The sequence below is a fragment of the Ixodes scapularis genome, unplaced genomic scaffold, assembly GCF_016920785.2.
Source record: "Ixodes scapularis isolate PalLabHiFi unplaced genomic scaffold, ASM1692078v2 PGA_scaffold3__209_contigs__length_174095766, whole genome shotgun sequence".
In the NCBI taxonomy this organism is placed as follows: Eukaryota; Metazoa; Arthropoda; class Arachnida; order Ixodida; family Ixodidae; genus Ixodes; species Ixodes scapularis.
The window spans coordinates 39580416-39601371 of NW_024609868.1; the positions used below are offsets into that span (position 1 = coordinate 39580416).

General features: G+C 48.1%; 1 protein-coding gene across 1 annotated transcript in view; it reads left to right on the plus strand.

Moving 5' to 3' along the window:
- Window positions 1–13265: 13265 nt before the first annotated feature.
- LOC8031650 overlaps window positions 13266–20956 on the plus strand; it is an 83938-nt gene continuing 76247 nt past the window's right edge. Inside the window, exon 1 of the mRNA XM_029975285.4 lies at window positions 13266–13666. The gene's annotated coding sequence lies outside the window, so the exon portion shown is untranslated. The remainder of the gene's footprint in view (window positions 13667–20956) is intronic.

Sequence of the window (20956 nt, forward strand, 5' to 3'; positions counted from 1 at the left end):
ACCGCGCTGATACACTGCATCATAACATCGTGCGTCATGACAAAAGACAGTCTGCAGAAGCCGGCTGAGGCGCGTTTCTTCCTTGTACGACTGCCCTACAGCATCTCATTATGACTCCGTAACCAATAAGCTTCCGCCATTCGTCGATAAGAGCCCCGGAGAACTCCCGAGGCTATAAGCGTGATTATAATAATAGGCTGCGCCTCGCGTCTTTAGAGCTGTATAGTGACTTTAGCTAAACAAAATGAAATATTCCAGGTTCCTCGCTGTGTCCTCGCCAATGAACTGCGGCCGCAGCCGACCAAGACGCTGCTGCTGCACACTGTATGCTGCCCACACTGCGCGTGTTAACATTTTACGAACGGTATCTATGTGGCACTTTGACGTCACTGGACGCCGTGAGTCCGTGACACATGACGTCGACACCGTGACGTTACGTGGCACCATGACGTCACGCGACACAAAACTCCCGCTAAATTTAGTGAACCAGTTAGGCGCACTTTGGCGGGTACGAATGAAAGGCGAACGGTGGGGATCGCATGGCCTTCGATAGTCAATACATGCTTTTGCTGCGCTATCTATAGGCAAAACTATACTCCTTTTCACCTACAAGCAGCGTAATAATAATTTTAAAAAAGCCCAAATTTTGTGGAGCAATAATAATTTCCTCCTTTGTGTGGAGAATTAAGATATATGTAGGTGCATTTTAGAATAGATATGTTATCTTATCGAGACTTAACCGTTTCAAACGCCGAGGACATCGCTTCTTCCTCAGACAACCAAGTCTTGTGAAAACTGCCCTCGCGCGACGTACGAAGGTATACATGCGTGCGCACTCGCAGCCCCTTTTCCACCCATCAGGTTTTCCAGTTCCTGTTGCATCTAGGTAGCGCAGCATGTCTGTTCGAATTTCGCGGGTACTCGATAGTACATTAAACACGCGGGGGATCTGTTGCAAAGTCTTCGCCAATTTAGAGATCTCGTAAAGTTTTCCCTAACCTGAACGCCGCGATCCTCGAGCTTTGACTGGTTAGGAGCGCAAGGCGCATCTCCTAACTTTTCGGCGAATTCGGAGAAAATTCCACTATTTAAACAACGTTGCTTAAATACTCTTAAAAAAAAAAAAAAAAGCTTTGGGAGCATTTTAGTTATAAAATAGCCTGTTTAAAAGTTTGAAGAATCGCTAACAATAACTTGCACAGCATATAAAGACAAACACGAAACTTTTAATAAGTTTAACAATAGTCACTGACAAGCCGAGATTGACGGGGAAGTGCCTCCATGCGTGCGTTCCCTCTAGTTTCGACAACACTTCGGCGTTTCCTGGGCCTCGAGCGTGCACGCACAGCCAAAGCACGGTGGAAGGCAATGAACGCGCATCGAAGGCATGGACAGTCGAAAGAAACACTGTCGTTTTTGTTTTAATCTTTATTTTAACGCGCGAGCTATTATGTACGCAGTTCATGATGGCTCAGACCAGCATCATGAATTCTTTTTTGCAGCCATGGATCGAGAAAAATGATAACCAGCACGGGGAGCATTCGATCGAGGGCAGTTTTCTTGTGTCGCGCACGACTCGCGTCAGAAATTATACCGCACCGAATATATATATATATATGACTCACCCCCAAATACCGCAGACATGCGGGCCTTTGGTCGCTTGTTTTGAGTATGTCTACTCGGATGAGGGGAGGCTCCATTACCGAGGCACGCGCTCGCCGCCACTTATCGGGACTATATTCTTTTATTGGCGATGAAGCTATAAAATACAAGCAGTGCCCACACAAAAAAAAAAAAAAAAAAAAAAATGTGTGCGTGTGTGTGCGTGTGGTTTTTCAGAGCTCCTACCGAAACGTGAACCTTGCAGTTCATGTGACAACTCTGCAAGAGCGCGCGAACGTTGATTAATGGACATCATTGACAGGGTGGGCAAATGAGCAAGCGGTCAGCGAACTGCTTCGCGTATGTCGCGTTCTGACATTTTTACTTTCCACTACCTGTACGTAGAGAGTCCTGCCTTTGAGCTTTGCCCCCTCGGTGCCCCCGTGAAGGGGACACGTTGTGCAGGAGAGTCCCCAATTACGGTACGACGGACTCAAATTAAGTTTGAAGGAAGGTTTGGGGTCAGTTCGTTTTATCTTTCGATGGTCGTTCGGGGGTTATTCAATATTGCCGTCACTTATGTTAGTTCTCGCTTCAGGAAATTGTTTAAAAAAGCTTAAAGAGAGTAAAAAGAAAGCCGCGGAGGGTCGACAAGAGACGACCACTTTCTGTCTCCGTGTTATTTTATACCTTCGAACACCATAGTACTGCTTGTATTTACAGCGTGCATATTTTGAGCACGAAATAATTGGCGCGCACTTTCGCCTTTTTTTAAAAGGATTCAGCGCCATTCACGCACTAATATCGAAAGGGGGATGAAACATACGAGAAATTTTCTTATGTGTTCCTATTTTGCTTAGCCTTGCACACTATGACATATTTTTCCAAGTATGGAAAAAAAAACAAAAAAAAAACTTCAGCGAAAAATAATGTTTTTGAAAATGTCGATAAAAACATGGAGGACGCTGGCGTTATCGGGCGCCGTTCGCCCAGCCCTCTCATGTAAACCCGCGCTTGTCCCCAAGCCCTGGAAGCGCGTGTACGTGGCCTAGTCGGTAGAGTCGCGTGACCGACCCGCTAAATTTGGTGGGAAAATGCTCTGAAACATTTGGCGGGAAATTTAGTTTTCCCGACAAGCTTAGCGGGCCAATAAGATCGTGATGTCACAGACACATGTGACGTCATACGTGGCTGCTCGCGTTGCATTGTGGGATTTTTTGGTCCCACCGACGCCGACGCCGGATTTTCTGCGACACGCTAAACGCTATTGCGTTAAAATGTACTTTCTTCGCATCGCTTATAGTTTTTTTCTTGTGTGCGTGACAGATAAATATTACGTTTTATTTTTTTTTTATATCATGTACACATATGTTAGATATTTTTCATGGAAGATATTAGCGTCATCATGTTGTGAATGCTTAAGTATAAAAATAATGTTGGACAAAATTACGCCAAATTGCGTCAATTTTCCCGCCCTAATTGCCCAAATATTATTGCTCACAGAAAATAATATTCGTTCATAAAAGGTGGTTGTCTTGCAAGAACATGGCTCTTACAGAAAATATGCACATACATAAAAAAAAAGCAATTAGACCTGATTTATCACTGGAAAAAAAAAATCTGCTCAGCCGTTCTCTGTACGGTACGCTTAAAGAACAAACAAAAATAGAAACCCTGAAACGTCAAACTCAAACCCAAAGTAAAAAAAAACAAAAAAAAACACCAAATTAAAACTTAGGATTGTTTTTCTTTCTTTATCTCTCTTTCTTCTCATGTGTACATTTGATTATGTTTTCCTTTTTTTAACTGGACACTATTTTGCTTGCAAGGACCATTCCCCATCTTGAGTCAAGGACACGAAGACAAACTTTCGTCTCGATTCCAGATGCCCCCATTTTACTTACTCCATCACCACAATTTTTCAACTCCGACGCGCTCAGGCTCAGTGTCCGGTGGTACGCCACGCATGTGGCTGACTCTGCCTGCGAGTTGAACCTGTCGCCAGCTTCTCAGGAACCTCCCCAGCACATCGCCTGGTCCCTCCCTCCACCATCCTCTCTTTTACCCACTGATTATTTTCGTTCTTTTTGTTGTTTCCTCGAGTCAAGCAAACGAGCACGTTTTCGCAGAAAAACTTCTCTTCGGCGAGATCACGGAAGAGTTTCCCACCGGGGTGCGGTGTCGGGTTGCATCTTGGGGCGGGGGACGCCCGAGTCAGCCAACGGCCTCATCCATCAGTAGACGCATGTGGGGGCCGAGTCGGACTCCCAAGATGGCAGGCAGCTCCATGGACTTCTTCCCCCTGATGACCCGAGACAACCCGAGGCCCGTGTCGAGGGTTTGATTCGCCAGAACGACAGATAGCGGCGTCTCCGTGACAGAGGCCAGATCGCGGATTCAGACTGAAAGCACTAGAGCCGCGATCGGGCCGTTAACGCGTCGTACAAAAGACAGTCTGCTGTTATGGCGTCGAGGTGAAGTCGCGACGTCCAGCCCTGGCCCCTCATTGGTAGCGTGGCAAGGCCGCCGGCGTCCGACGACTCGGTGCAATCGCGGTTTGCTCAGTCACGACCCGGAAGGTCACGGAGTGACAAACGTAACAGACGTTCATTGCATAGCGCATAGTTCAGAACGGACGACGGCTCTTCGCGATGGAGTGCGCTAGGGAGCCTTCATGTGCGCTTTGCACATGAAGGCACTCTAGAGTGCGCTTTTTGTAGCCTTTTAGGGCAGAGAAGGAGTGTTGGAGGGCGACGCTTCCCGAAGAGGGAAACAATCGGACGTTCTCGTTTCCGGGAGCTCCCAGTCCTGTACCCGTCGAAAACAAATAATCGATTACAGGGTGGTTTCAGACAAGATCGACCAAAGAGTGGCTGGTCGACATTTTTAAATCAACTGATGCTTTTATATGTCATTGTCTAGTGTCGGGTATAAGCGAATCCAAGCTTAGTTTTGACCACAAAAAAAAACAAAAAAACATTTGGGGTTCAGGAAAAATCGTAAGGCATGAAGAGGTGGACAGTTGCATTAACGCCCACTAATGTAGGGGGCACGTTTGAAAGTGAATAACTAAAGCGATAAAATTAAAAAATTCTAATACCTTTTTAGAAACAGACTATGGGTACAGCTTGCGTATAATATATAGTAATTATATTTATTTAAACTATATTTATTTTTCTAAAAATTGTCAAACATGCCTGCTCAAGCGGCAAATGGCAAAATTTGGAGGCCTGCATCTCATGAAATAAATTAATCACCATCATATACTTTTCAGATAGTATTGTACTTATATATAGATATTATTTAAAATATATATTAGGTATCTGAGTGATACGATCGCCGTGATATGTTTAGGCAAACATGGGAGGAAAATCAAACAACGAAAAAATTCCAATGCGAATAACAAAAAAACACCCTCGATTTTTTTTTAATTTGGGTACCCTGTCACACTGTATTTCGGCATTCATTTCTATTAAAAACATGTTTCACTATTTTATTCAGAAAAAAGACAAAACTCTCCAAACTAGGGATCTTTTTCAAAGTGTATATATACACTTAGCAGTACCCTATACGAGAAGTGACTCTGAGTTCCATTTTCAGGAAACTAACGCACATCTTTCATATATTTTTATTTAGATGAGGTTATTGACAACTAGAGCAATCGGTCACACAGTAAAAGTGAGGAGCAACTATATACAGCATTTTACATACAGCGTACAGAGAGATATCATATTAGAGACTAGTGAATCGAGAAAAGAGGATGCAGTGTGAAATTTTACTTTCCGGTATATTTTATATTCAGAATAAAAGCAATAAATTTCCTTCCACACACAACAATAAAGATAGAATACTAGAATTCTTTAGGTTAGCTATGTATTTCTGGGGACAGATATCATTTCAGGTTAGGGGTGCACCGCGCCGGACAGCTTCGATACTCCCGGTGTATACGAATAGATCGTGGCAAGCCGAGATATTTTATCCGCGAGGATAACGTTCCGTGATTCTCGTATGGTGATCAGATAAAGTTTATATGGAAAGACCAAGTAAAATAATAGGTTAAATACCCCGCGAAGAAGAATGAGGTAAATAAGATGTCCCTGCATTCTTGATGAGCAGTCATGGGGAATCAAATTCGGCACTTTACGCTACGGGTTTTCTCACTGTACCCATTTAATAAAGTTTCTTCAAACCAGATCTGACTGTCCGTGCTACATATATGCCACACGTACCTTCTGCTGATGACTCGCAGAGCCGCCACGCGTGCCAACTGAATGCCAGGAAAGGCGCGCACCGTCAGCCACTCTTCTTTTCTTGACGACACTGAATAACCTCATTTCCGTCCAGATACACAAGATGCACGCCTTTCAGTTTCTCGGATAGAACGCTCAACATTGTCCTGGCCGTCTGAACTGCGTTCATTGAACGTTCTCTCAGGTTGTTCAGCGTGGCCCTAGCTGGTGCTTCACGAGTTGGCCAACTCCGTCGCATGCGTTTTATCATGTCCAGACGCAGAAAATAACTACTGGGCTTCTGGGCAATCGTTCTGTGCAAACTGGTGACGCTGGTGAACCACGAGAGCCGTTCTCGAGCTAATCCCGCCGTGACCTTCGCCAACCGCCGGATCTCGCTTGGTGTCGCATTGCCGCGCTTCGACACCCTGACGTCGGCAGCCGAAGAAGTCCGGCAGACGGCAAATCGTAACACTACAGACACTAGGAAGTTTTAGGGAGCCATTCTTTGCACACCCGATACGGTACGGGGGGGCCTTCCGGTATGCACTGCGAATGTGCGAGCTTTCTGCGGTAGCACATGCACACTTCCCATCGGAGGACTCGTATCGGATGTGCAAGAACGGTTCCCTAGAACTCCCTGATGTCCGAGGCGGGTTTGTTCCTTGTGCTAAGGTTCTGCCGCACTGGTCATACAAAAACTGTATGCAGACATGCATGATCGTAGCATGCCTTCGGACATGCTTGACGCGTGTGCGCAGATACCTTTATGTCTGATGTTAACACCGTGTCTTTTGTATGACATGTGCGCAGTGTGACCGAGGCGCTTTATAGTGTGCCAACTGGAAAGTTAAATAGCGAGGGGCTCGCGCTAATTCCACGTTGCCCGACAAAATCTTCCGGGGCATGGTGGCCAAAGCACGGAGCTGTCAAATGAGAGGCCCGAAATAACGCTCTTTGAGAATCCGGCAGAAGCCGCGCCTCCAGCACGAGCTCGTATACCTTAATTCGCCGTGTTTACGAGATGTTTCGGTGGCGTCCTCGTTCGGTTACCTTTCGTGACGTCATTACCTCGTGAACAACAAGTTCGATGGTGTTTGTAATGGGCATGGTGAAAGCCTGAAATCATAGCGCTCTCAAAGCAACACTGCCAACACCGTCAAAATTGAAGTTCTTACATTCCTCTTATTTCCGTCGATGATACATCCTTTGCTGACGTCAAAGCCAGCATTCGGCCCATAGACCGATCTCACCAGGTAGTTTGAGAACACCACCGTTGCCGCCAAGCATCGTGGGAAGTCTTTCTGCACGCGCGACAACCCCGCTGGAGGTCTGCGCGCGCAGAGCACGAGGCGGCATGAGCTCTCTCGTGAACTGGCATGTGACTCCTATGAACTACGGTTATGGCGGCGTCACGCATGCGTGGAACGCTTGGTGAGATCGGTCTATCGAGGTGGTCCGACCACAGTGACGCTTTCGATCGCTCACGTCGCCAATAGCTCACGAGGCCTCAAACGATCCAAGTATCATCGAGGCAGAAAGTTTGCGCCCAATGCGGATCTTCTACTGCTTCCTTAACCTGTTACTAATTGTAGTTTCTTCTCGCGTGCAAATCACAAAATACCAAGATCACCTAAAAAAAAAAAATCAGAATTTATCGTACTTTGACGTCTATCGAGCAATTCTCATGGTACGCTAGCATAAATAAATATAAAACATTACTTGTTTCCCGGCACATTGTATAAAAAACGAGAGTTTCAGTTTAACATAGAAACAAACGCTTGAATTTGAATGTAAAACATTCAAAATTCAAAACGAGAAAATAAAAAAAAACTCTCTCCCCCCCCCCCCCCCCCTTTTTTTTTTGTCTTCCCCTTTTTAATTCGGTGTGCGTGCTCGCAGACAAACTCAAATGAGCACGCGACGGACGCACTACGGTGCTCCCAGGCCGTCAACCGGGCGAAGACAAGTGAAGCGACTCTAGGGGGCACCCTGCAGCTACCCCTGGCTCGTTTCGGCGCCGACAAGGAGTAGCGCTTTCGGGGCTGCACGGCGTCCCTTTGTCTCAGGACAGGAGGAGGTAGTCGGGTTGGAGTAGAGTTCCTGTATAGGCTCCCTACGGGAGCCAGAGTTGCGCATTTGTTTTCCCCGCGCCGCCACGCCGCTATTCGCCGAGATCCATCACGTGAGGAGCAAAGCATCCGTTGGCGTGCAAGAAAGCCACCTTTACGGTCGCTCCGCCGACGTTTCTCTTGCCCCGGCGTATGTTTCCCTGCTTTCCGCCTCCTTTTCCTCCTCTCCTGTTTTCCATGCGCGGCGGCGCGCGCGGCGCCGCTATTCGCCAAATTTAGTCACGTGAGGAGCAAAGCAACCAGCTCGTGCGGGAAAGCCGGCGCTACGGCCAAGCGCCGAGGCTGAATGCGCAACTCTGCTACCGTAGGTAGCTATACAGGAACTCTAGGTTGGAGGAGGGGACGGCGCCCCCTGCCTCCGCCGGGGCCAAGCTCAGGCTGAACGAAGCCACCGGGGCCTGCCCGCCGACAGCGGAGTCGCCACGGGTCAGCGATGATCGCAGCCGCCGTCGCCGCCGTCGCTTGCCGCACTCTGTTCCCGAGGTCGAGGCACCGACCTCGAGCTCGAGCGACTGGGGAGAAAAGAAATATATATAAAATATGCAAAACGGAATGGACAACAAAGAAACCATATCAAATGTTTGTTTTCTTTTGTTACATGTAATTCATGTAACTTCATGCTGGTCATTATTTTACTTTCGAGCGAAAGCACAAAATTAGGGACGGGCGACAAAAAGAAAACCGAAACGCACGAATGCTTTTCAGGGTATACGAGGTCTAGAGAGAGAGAGAGTAAAATGTTCAGCCTCTTATTTACAACGTTAATGACTAAAGGTTCGTATATTTCATCGGTTACAAATATGTTAGTCCGTTATAGCGAGTATTTCGCATAAAGCATATATATATCTTCAAGTTCACGGAATATATCTCCAAGTAAAAAGCGGCGGTACAGGCGAGAATTCGTCGATGTAGTATGCAGACATACACCGATGGCTACCTTCTGTCAGCACCCTTGTTTCGAGTATTACGCCCTTTTCGCTCGTAGAATGGGGTGCTGTCGCAGGTACGCCCTTTATTTCTGAAGTGTGTAAAAAGAGTGCTGATGGTGCAGTGCAAGAGGCGACCTCTAGCGGAAGCTCTTTTAGCGACCGTATGTCGAATCATTATTTTGTCTACCAATACTTTTTACTAGTAACTTGTCGAGAGGGCATTCTTACGAACAAGGTACACAGTGCTTGTGCGCAGTTTCTGTGTCACGCCATAAGAAGCTAAACTCGATGAACCTCGATAAATTATTTTCTAAATGCGATAGCCTTTCCTGGCCCACTAAACCGTGAGATTGCGTGCGTTCATTCGCCGTGGCTCGATAGCTAAACGTAGAGCGGACAAACCCGACCTGGCGCGTCAGTTTAGGAAGCGCAAACCCCTTTGAAAACCCGATCAGGCAACATTGGCCGTAGCCATTGACACGACTGAGCGCGTTGATTGGATCCGAATTCACGCCGAACGCAGACGAAGCCCTCGTGTTCAATACATGCTCAAAGCATACGTAACCAAACAAAGACGGACTCGGCAAATCGGCGCGGCAGTTACTATACCCGTTTTCACCTCAAGAACCGTAGTAAAAAAAAGTCCAGCTCCTCGCGGAGCATTACTAATTTCCCTCTTTATGCTGAGAATTGAGATATACGTAGGTGTATTTTAGATTAGATTTGTGTTCTCTTATCAAGACGCACACGTTTCCAACGCCAAAAGCACCGCTCCTGCGTCCGACGACCAAATTTTGTGAGAACTATTTCGCGCGGCGTAGGAACATGGAGCAAAACTTCCTTTTTTCTTGAGGTGAAAACGGGTATAGATGGAGCACATTTTTGGAAAGTGTCTATCGGTACTGTCGCTATAGATAACGTCGCCGAGATGTTTCGGTGGCGCCCTCTCATGGTTCCCGTCCGTGACGTCACGACGAGTGTTTGCATCGCCGTGACGTCACGAGTTGTTACCCGGGCTACTTACCATCAGTTGGCTCGACAAGTTCGATGGTGTGTTTAAAAAGCGCCGTCTAACTGTCTATTTTTAAATATGCAAGAATTTTCAAGGGAAACAGAATGCATGTCAAAGACAAGAACTAAGTCATTGCGATCTCTAAATAAATAATAATAAAACCAAAATAAAATAAAATAGAAGACACGGTAATGTCGGTTGAGAGACGTCTTTCAAATCCGATATTTTAGGCATTTCGTTCTGCTCGAACTGCCCAGGCCACGACGGGCGGAGATTATGTCATAACCTCGGGATCGTGAAAGCAGATGATGGGGACGCCATAGGGGTCCCAAAAGAGGACCTCCACTTTTTATTTCTTTTCTTTTGCCCGAGGGGCTTTAGCACCAAAACTGAAGGCGCAATCGTCCGCGTGCGTCGGATCTCGGAGGTCATGGCGCATGCCACACGCGCCCGCCACTAAAAACGCCTCATGGTGGAACCGCCTCCCCTCCCTCTCTCTCTCTAGGGCGACGTCGTCTGCTCCGAGTCTCTCTCTATCCATCCATCCAGCTCTGGCATCACGCAGCCGATGGCGTCGCGATATCGCCCTCGGCTCTCCGTCCCACCTCAAGATCGATGGACCGCCGCGGACGCTACGAGCCGTCCTAGCCAATCTAACTCAGCGTAAGTGGCACGTGACCGGGAAGAATGCAGCGACAACGCGGGAAACGCGCACTCACGTGGGGTACGTTCAAGCGGCGGCCACACAGATCATACAGAAGACATTGCGTTCGCTATTGCGTTCGCTATGACCGAACTATTTGCGGGCACGCCTCGTGCACGTTCGAACTTCACCATGGAATACATATGCACTCTAAAAAAAGTCTGTGCGTCTATTTTCACGCACAACACTCGGAGAACCAATCAGCGCAACTTACGGAGGCAGCTCAGCGAATGACGATGCAGAAACATATGTTTAGACCAAAAAACGCAGTCTGAGTTGTGACATTAAGCAATGCAAGCGTGACGTTTTGCATTGAATTAATATCACAACTCAGACTGCGGTTTTTGGTCTAAACATATGTTTCGGCATCGTCATTCGCTGAGCTGCCTCCACAAGCTGCGCTGAATGGTTCTCCGAGTGTAGAAGTAGACGTACAGACTTTTTTTAGGGTGTGTATGCATGGAACACGGACTGCGGACAGTTATTGCATCGCCAATGGGACCGCCATACAAGAAAAAAACGACTCTTTGGCGCGATGTACGAGTAGTTCGAGCGCGGCTTCTGGACGCTGGATTGGCTGGAATGGTTCGTGGCGTCGGCTTTGGTACAGGCAAAGCGGAGAAGGGGAGCTGCCGGGGCAGCAGCGGTCGGGACGAGGGGGACATCGAAGCTATTAGAAGAGCTTCGTCGCTCGTGGCCTAATGTCTCTGGCATGCGCGCCCGGGCCATCGCTTTGCGGCGGCGGTGGGCATGCCAAACATGCCTTCACGACGGCGCCGGTCTGTTGTAGGCGACAGACGAAAAGTGTCCGGGGGAAGGGAGACTCGTCCAAAAGCCCCGTCCATTCCGCGACTCGATGGAGCTCTCCCTCGCGCGCGCGTTTTGGTGATACGGTGTACAGCCGTACCTTGGTACAGCATTTCTGACACCCTGAACTAGGGATCATTAAAGATGTTTTCTTTTTGTCTCTCTTTTTCTCGGCATTTTTTTTTTTTTCGTGTGTGTGTGTGTGTGTGGGGGGGGGGGGGGGGGGGTATTTTTTACGTTTTGACGAGAAAACGCTAAAATATGCGGGACCAGCTCATTTTCGCGTGTAGGTTATGAAAAGACACATATCCGTATAGTATAGCTTCATCAGAATTAACGAAAAGTTTACTATATCTCCAACGCAACAAAGGGGATAACTCGGGTTGTTCAGGATGCGCGCGCTTTAGATATATATATATATATATATAATTTGTGAACATTTAGGTTCTCCCGAAATTAGGCTAAACCCATTTAGGTTTTACGGTGCTTGAATCACTACTACATATTCATCCTAATTGGGAATAGCAAAATGATTAAAGAGAACACATTACCTGGAATACTATATTTAGGTATAAATTATACGTAAAAAAGACGTGAGTTCTTCTATGATACTGCTGCAGCCAGCCCAACTCCTACTGGGAATGCTGCGACATACAAACAAAGTTGTAAAGACGTGGCGCCGCGCCGACGAAGCTGTAATTGTCAGGCAGTAAGAGAGGCTGAGCCACATTTTCGAACCGATTGCAGATGTCAGCAGGTGCTGTTTGTGAATGTTTCTTGTTCCCTTCCGCACGATGGTTCGACCTGTTGCTGTTTTCAGACTGAATCAACAAATGACAGGTTCAGCCATCCTCAATTAATCCTGACAACACTGTGAAGAGTCGACGCGTCGTCGATGCTTCTATTTACTGTTTTTCTTCTTATCCCTTTTTGATAAACACGTCTTCTGCGTCGCTCACGCTGGAGCCCGGGGAGCATCCAGCATCAACAACAAGCATGCAGTCTTCCAGAAATAAAAACGAAAACCCCCAAAGGTGCCTCTTTTTCTCGCACGGTGGCGCCACGTAGCACAAACGCAAGCAAGAAGGAAAGAAGCCAGCATCCAGCCTGGCAGACTTTAAAAGGACAAGCTTTCTTTTCCCCCCTTTTGAACGTTTTTTCTTCCGTCTAGCGGAGCCGTCCACCTGTCAGACAGACCGCCAATCTTCCGTCAGTCCCCTCGGTCACGTGCCTGCTTCCTTCCCATTGGCTGTCGCTCTTACCCTCGCTTTCTCTCCCCTCCCTCCCTCCCCCCCCCCCCCCCCCCCCCCTTGCTCGCGCACGCTTTCTGAGGCGAACACGGCTGGCTCGCGTACCCCGTAGCCAAACAAAACACGTAGTCAGCTACCTTCTTAGCATGAAAAAGAAACACATCGACCAATAAAAAGTCTCAAATAAAATTATAAAAAAAGCAAAGAAAAAAAAGTCAAACCGGCTCTCCTCCTTAGGGGTCAAGCTCCTCCTTGCACGCAAAAGGCAACCCAAAACCGGTTTTTCCGGCTGAGAAACTCATCTTAGATAGAGAGGAAAATAAAAAATACACACACATACACACACACTAATCTACTCTCAATAAAAAAAAAATTAAAAAAAAACCGCGACAACTTCTACCTGCGCGGAGGCAACGCCTCTCCGCGGGCTGTTACAATCTCAGCCAGAAACTTCCAAAGCGTCACGCGAGGCGGCGCCGCGGAGCTCTCCCGCCATTTTGACGTCACGAGCCACGTGACTCGAAAGGCGAGGAGGAAAAGGGACGCGCATGGAAAGGGCGAAAACGAGAAAGGGGACGCCGGTGGTCGCGAGGAAATCTCGCGCGCACGAAAGGTAGAGGCTGCATGGCTGGCACGGCCTCACGCTGTGGAGTCGTCGTGTAGCGTGTGTTGTGGCCCCGTTCTACGTGGTGCTTCGAGAAGACGTCCCTGGCATTCCCAGGCAGTCGGTGTTCGTAGATCCGCCGAGGTTTAAGTGTCGGATTCGTGGCGAGTGCGGCAACTCTCCAGTTTCGTGGAGGTAACAGTGTTGGGACTCGGGAGAGCGTGCTTAGGGGGACCACCTGCTGCCGTGCGTCGGGGATATTTTGGCGGCGCCGAGGGGTGCGCCGAGCTGCTGCTTGTGCTTTTACGACTACGTGGAGAAGGTCGGCATCATGCTGCTTTTTGGATACATGTCCCCGTGGGATGTTGCAAGCTACGTCGCACCTAGAACCAACACAGGTATGCTTTTTTTTAAATATTTTTCTGCGTAGTTTTTTCTTGTGCTTGACGGCGAAGGAACGCCCCCTTCGAACCGCCTTTCCCTCCGGCACTTTCACATTTCTCTAAATTTGTTTACCTGTTTTTTATGTCATAATAATTATATTTTCTTTTAAATATCTCATCGTCACTATATTTTTTATCTTTTCCCTGAGTTTTCTTCTTTTTTTTTTTTTTAAAGTTGAGATTGGCGTCATTTTGACATCTCATTTTCTTGAAAACTTTGAGAATATGAGCTTCCTCGCGTGAAAATTTTTCTTTCATTCCAGTAGTTAAAAACATCAATATTCCCTCATACTCGTTGGCGCATAAAAAAGGGCAAAAACGAAACAGCAAGAAAGTTACACAAATTAATTTATTTGTGCTGTCTATATCAAATCAGGGAAAAAAAAAGGAAAAGGGATCTTGCGGTCGGCGTTTACGATCTGCGCACCAAAACGCGGGTCATCGCAGGGTACTGCGGCAAAGCCCACATCGCGGATCAAGCGCCAAAACCGGCTTTGATGCCTATGGAAGAGCGCCCATTTGAAACACCGTATCGGACGGCATCTACCTGCACTGCCTCTAACACACGTTTACTATCGAGACACCGAATCAAGTCACCTATTCATATATCCTCTCAAGGTTCTGTCATCTTCATGATAACACATATTGCCATTCCCAAACCTGCCACTCGCTGGAGTCCTAGTCTCCCAACAAACCGAAATCGCGTTGCGTCGCCTTGCAACGAAAGGGAAAAAATCAACAACAACGGAAGTGTGAACTTTTGAGAACCATTGTGAACGTGAGTTTTCGCAGGCCTTCTGCGTTTCGGATGTGTACGCAAGTTTTGTCAAGTTTCAAACGCGTTGACGCTCAAAGAGTACGTGACATCGGGATGCATATAGTACCTGTCTCGGTCGGTCTCTTTATCGCCATTGCTCAGATAGCGTTGTTTGTCGTAGAAGCCGCACTATCACGGGCCTAGGCATTTTGTGCACACAGCGGTTGCGACCTCGGCGGGGACGGCGGACGGACTTTGAACCTCGTCAAGTGGGCTTGCAGTTTTGGTCGATGAGGCCTGTGGCCCTGCGCTGACTGACGCCACCTTTCGGATCCTTCTGGGAGAGAAAAGCAAAGAGATTACGCGAGCTCGATGACGCTTTTATTTGAACTGAGTGTTTTCCTTGAACCGTCCAACATTCTTTTTCTTCGTTTAGAGAACTACGGCTGAAAAGAATGCCTTTTGTGTAATGGCGAAGTTTTCCTCTTGACGTTTCAAGAGGAAAATAATCCTACCTCCGCACAGGTGTTCCCTCGAAAGTAGCGATCATGTTGTTTCATAAACGTTTTTATTCGTCGTAGTATTTAGGGAAGTATAGCGATCGTTATTTAGCACGATAACAGTGGCTCGTTTGAGGCGAGGCTGGTTGGTGAACCAGCCTCAAAGAGGAAACGCGTGTTGATTCAAAAGTAGTCCACGACGCGCGCGTCATCACAAGGCAAAACGCAAAGGAACCGGTAGCTGGTTAATACGTAGAACGCGCGTGAGCTTCTAACAACACGTGACTCGTCTACTCGATGATTACCGACGAAAATACAGAAAATTGGGTCACGTCGTCTGCTGCGGTTCGACGCCGCCATTATAGCAAGTTCTCCGTCTTTCTTTTGTTGCGAAGACGAAACTCATGAGGTATAATGTGCCCATGTTATAAACCATACAATCAGTATGTGGCAGCGTCTGCATGGATGTGGCCCAATCATATTCGAATCGAGATTTGACAAAAGTGATTGGGTGCGCCTGTTTTAGTTCTTACTCACTTCCATGCGCTTCTGTCGCATTCATCATTCATGTGAACCTCGCCTCTGATTCGCATGATAGAAGAGAATTCGAGAAAATTTGAGTGAAAATATAACATTCGATAAAGCTCGAATCGCTTTCACTTCAAAACAAACAAAAAAACTTTTTTTTTTTTTAATTTTATATATAGGTCAACATGGAATGTGGTCATGGTTTGACTGTGCGGCAGCCAACACCTGATCTGAAGCAAATAAAGGCAACGCTCCATGGGATGACGCGGACGCATTTGAACGGCAAGTTCTGCTACGCACACAGGCAGAACAGAACGACAGGTGGTTGGGTCGAAGTTGCAGCTGCGTGTTGTTGTACGCACGCTCTCGTTGTACTCTCGTGAAGCGTCTCGCCATTGTCGGTGAGTCACGTCGCTGATTGCGTTGCCAGCAAACCCGCGGCTTCGATTGGCCAACACGGCGTGACTCCGCGTGCTCGCTGCCTTGGCAACGGCCCTGTTTGCTTAGCTTTCCAGATTATACACCGTCCGGGGCCCGCTTTCCTTGTTGGGCAGTCGGAAAACTCAAAATCAAGTTGGAGACGTAGCCGGCAAGGTTGCCTTCCTCTCGTGGTACCTAATCAAAGTATCGGTTACGCGCTCAGTACGTCTACTTCAAAACAGGAAAGGTCAAACGAGCGCGAGTCACGAGAGGCGTGGCAAACACAGGCTGCTTCTGCGTCACGCTGTTGCAAAATTGAACGCACATAATCTTGTTGTCCGATCTCTCTCTTTTTTTCTGGTTGTTTTCGCGCGCACGTCGTCTGCAATCTTTCCTGTGAATTCCCCAAGACGAGAGGCTAGTTTCCTCACAACGTGAAACGAGACCTACATGCTACCTTGAGTATTCTTCCTTTGGTAAGCGCTAAATGATACCGATAGACCAAACAGAGCTCATTGTAGGGCAGATTTTTATCCCGGAATCCGTTTAGGCAAAGTCCAATGCGAGTGTTCTTTTCTATTTTCACCCGCCTACCCGGCGCCGGTGAACACGGAGATACATGAGACCTGGTAGCCGTGTCTGGATCGAGTCCACGCGGAGGCACACAATGAAGGCGACTCAGTTTTCCGTCGACGACGGGCACGACCCGGTGACCTGCGCTTCCATTCGACGCTGTGGGCTGCCCTTGAAGAGCAGGTGCAGGTGCCGTGCCACACGGCCGCCGGAAACCGCAGGCTCGGGTTCGGTCGTTCGAGTCGATTCTGGACCCGGACTTTGATAGTGATTGCCTCAACAATACCGTGAAGCCATGCGCTCTTCAGTGTCAGGCGCGGATGGAACCGACGAAAAAGAAAAAAAGCATCGCGGACTCTGATCATCATCATCATATTTCCTCTCTCGACTGCAATGATGATGACGCCTGTGCCGGCGGCACCTCCTCGGTACATTTCTGACGCCACCTGAATAAGGCCTACGCGAGGCACATTGAACACGAGTCACCACCTGGGTCTCGTGTTTTCAATGACTGGACACGAGTTCGCGTCAGAACCTACATGCTTTCATAAACACACACACACACAAAAAAAAACAATGCATTACACAACTTTATGTAGATTGACAAGTTCTTATCCAGGACCACGTTTCGTTTTGTTCTGTAATCTGTCCCTTTTTTTTTTTTTTTTTTCTTGCTGTTTTGGTTTGTTGTGCAGTTCTTTGGCGTTGTCCCTCTCTGGCGGGGGACCCACACGATTGAAGCGTGCCCGTAGAAGAAGGTCTCAGAAAGACTGTGCTGGGGCTCTGTATCTTCAAGGTTGCATCTTTTCTTCGAAATCAGGCCGCACTTACTCCGCTTTCACAAAAGAATTGAGTCAGCCTACTCTTACGCAGTTCCATCACAAAAGGGCGCAACAAACTCGAGAACAATGAAACACTAAGGACCCATTTTTTAGCACTTTTTTTTTTTTCTCTCTAGACTTTTGTCCCGTTTCGCATACGGGATCCTAGAAGGGACGATAGCGATCCTGGTCTGCAGACAAACGAAAATGGTTCGCCATTTTCTCAATACTTTGTCATTAGCATTTTTGTTGCTCTCTATATCCCAGGGTTTTCTGTATTTTATTTACGCGGTAACTATTTCCTCATTGCCTTAGACAGTTTTGGCAGTATTTACCGTAGCAGAAATAAACGGGACAGAGTAGTTTCGTATACCAGTGTATGGCGACATTGCAAAAAAAAAAATTAGTCGCTAGTTGTTTATACAGTGGAAGTTTAGTCGACAAGAGCATGGTGAAATTGTTACCCACTGGAGTCGAGCGATTTAGGCAATGCGGTACGACTGCTAGCCTGGATACAGGACCGCACGCCGGTACCCAGGATCCGCTCTAGTAAGGTGGAAAGAAGTGAGAAGAGCTTCCACTTCGTGTTGAACATCTTGCCTGCACTATGGTCATACCGTCATACAGCACCACTGTCCTCTCTTATCATCCAAAAAAAAAAAAAAAAAAACGTTAACCACGAACAAGCTTTTCGACGACCCACTTGACACAGTGTGAACTAAAACAACCCTACCACATTTCGAGGGTCTAGCGGGAAAGCAGGGGTGGCAGCCAAAATCCAATCCATCTCTCAGACTGACAACAGAAAAAGCCCGAAAAGAAAAAAAAAAAAAAAAAAAACACCAAGAAAACTCAATAACATCAATGCGTTCGGAGTGGAGAAACGAAAGTAAAAAAAAAAAGAGCCACATCCGGACCATTGCAAGGCGTCGGGTTCAGGAATGCGCAAAGCCGTGACGTCATCCGGGATTGCGACCGATCGTGCAACCTTGGAACGATTCAAGGGCAGCTCACGGGCGTTTGGTTTGGTCAAGTTGGCGACAGAAAAGCGGATTATGGAAAGCGTGTTGGGGATTCACGAACGAGCCTGCGCCTGCAGGTTTCGTGATGGAACGAAACGGTGTGCCCATTTGAACCTGGGTGCCGTATTCTGTTGCGACAGAGTTGTAGCGGAACTTGCATCCGTGCAGTTTCTGTCTTCTTCACGTGCGTGCCTATTCTGAGCCGAATATCTACCGAAAGAAAAAAAAAAAAAAAAAAAGCGTAGAATCCTGCCTCCAGCTTGAGGCGGAACAACTGCCGGTCCTCCCTGCAGTTCTCATCCTTTCAGTGCCCATAATGCCGAATACGGTATTTTCTTCTGGAAAAAAAAAAAAAAAAAGAGGAAAACCAGCAGGGTGCTTCCAATTAGGCGAAGGAGAAGCGAAAGAAGATGAAGCGTCACGGAGAGACCAGTTAGCCGCGGTCACCGGAGGCCTGGCTGGCGGCGGACGCTCTGGCGCATCGCGAGACGTCTCGGCATCCGACGGGCGGTGGCGGCCAGCCACGTTGCTTGTCCCTAAAACAATACAGAAAAGAAGCAGCGCGGGGCCGACGGTGGCCTCTCCGATGAACTACGGCGCCGTATCACCCGCGGCCGGAATTCGCGGCCACGTGGTGGGGAGAGGGTATGTAGGGGTGGGCACCACCACGCAGTCAGGAGGAAGACGGGACCCGGAAAATGCTTGAGCGGGTGAACGCGGCGGCACCCGCGGCAACGTCGTCACCGACCGCCGCCGCCGAAATTTGGCGGGACCGACCGACTCGTACCAGACAGATAGATACGACGTGCGGCGATGCCCTCGTTGGCCGTTTCGTCGTAGGATACGTGCCACCACGCCTTGGAAGGACCGGTGGCCGAGTGCGCATCGCTGCTCGTAGCACGTGGAGCGAAAACTTGCGCCACAGAACCCAGGGATTCCGCGTTCAGTCAATGCCAGCCGTGAGCATTACGTCATAGTTAATAAAGGTGTGGTATTGGCTCTACCCGTTGCCCTGCCCGTTTTCATCTGGATGAGCATCGTATACGCGGCGTGCGGTCGTGTGTTCACTACTGTGGTAGGCGTTAAATGTTCTAGCCTCGCAGTGGTACTGTAGCTGGCGAAGTTTCTCGTCTACGTTCCAGCCTGGCGGTGGTACTGTGACTGGCGAAATTTCTTGTCTACAGAGAAGACGCCCATTGGTACTAACTTACCGCCACCTAAAGATACATACAACACGATTAGTACACTCTGCTTCGCATTCGTGCGCGCTTACAAAGTGAAACAAACGATTGAACAAAACAAAACGTAGTGCGTACATGTCGTGAGTATTGCATACTAACAACAACAAAAAAAAAAAAGAAAGGTGAGTCAAAGACGCTGTGTTGCTGTGCATGCGATAAAAATAGATAGACGGAGGAATACGAGATGCTGCAGTAAAAAAGTTCTCCAAGCAAAAAAAAAAGAAGAAGAAAACACGAGACAGAAAAAGAAGTGTTCTACTTCGTGACATTCCATCGCAATGGCATCTGGTAATGGTGGTCACGGCTATTTCAACCTTCCCTGTCGTCGAACCAAAAACCGGCAGAATTGGGCGAGATGATGACCGCAGTGTGCAGAGGTCGGCAGCCTCGATTGGCTACCCTTCGTCGAAACGACTCGTTTCTGCAGAGGTCGGCTCTTTCAGAAGAAACCTTCCAGAAATTTAGACTGTTTTCGTGTCGACCAGAGTACGACATCTGGAACACGCATAACCTAGAAGAAACGTCTTGGTTGACTGAGACACGTCGGCTGCCTTTGGATGGACAGATCTACAGACATAAACGATGCTGTCACGTCTCACGTTTCTAATTATTTCTCTTCTTTTTTTTTTTCTCTTCTCAGGATTAGGTTATCCTGAAATACTATGATTAGAGTTTCAGAGGGGGCAAAGACCACGCATTTCTTTAAGCGTGCTTGCTTCACGCGTGCTTCGAATATGTCTGCACACAGTTTATGTAGGAGCAATACGACGGGACAACATGCAAAAAGGAAACACGCTTCGGGCAGGTGACTGCAGACTGCCTTTTGTGCGATGTATTGGCAGAGTGTGAGCGCGGTTTTGGGAGAGAATCAGGAACGTAATATAGACATCAAACGCGCAGTGTAATGAGATACGCCAGTCAGGAGTCAGATAATGCGACGGCCCCCGCTGCAACAGGCGTGATCGTGGTTATATTGACCGTTTCCGCCCTCCCATTCGAGGTAACGGTCCTTGTAGCGGTCGCCTCGCCAAGTTCAGGCCTCTCCGTCGCGGTCGGAGGGGCGGCAAGTTGATTCGGCTCCCCATAATCGGACAAAACAAAAAAAAAAGGAAAAAGACGCCGCTGGAAACCGCTACGCGCTAACGACGCTGCAGCGTGACAAAGGGTCGCGCGTGCAACGCCACGGCGCTCGTTGGCGTCCGAGGGTCGCTAACCTTTGACGCCTTTTGTGCGAGGCACGGCCGAGCCAGGAAACGACGAACGACATGGTCGTGCCGCCAACGCCACCTCCATCCAACGCGATCTCGAGACCCAGTGATGCGAGGTCGTGATTTCTTTGGGCCTCCAGTTCGAGAAGACACGCAACAAAACGTCCCGTCTGCT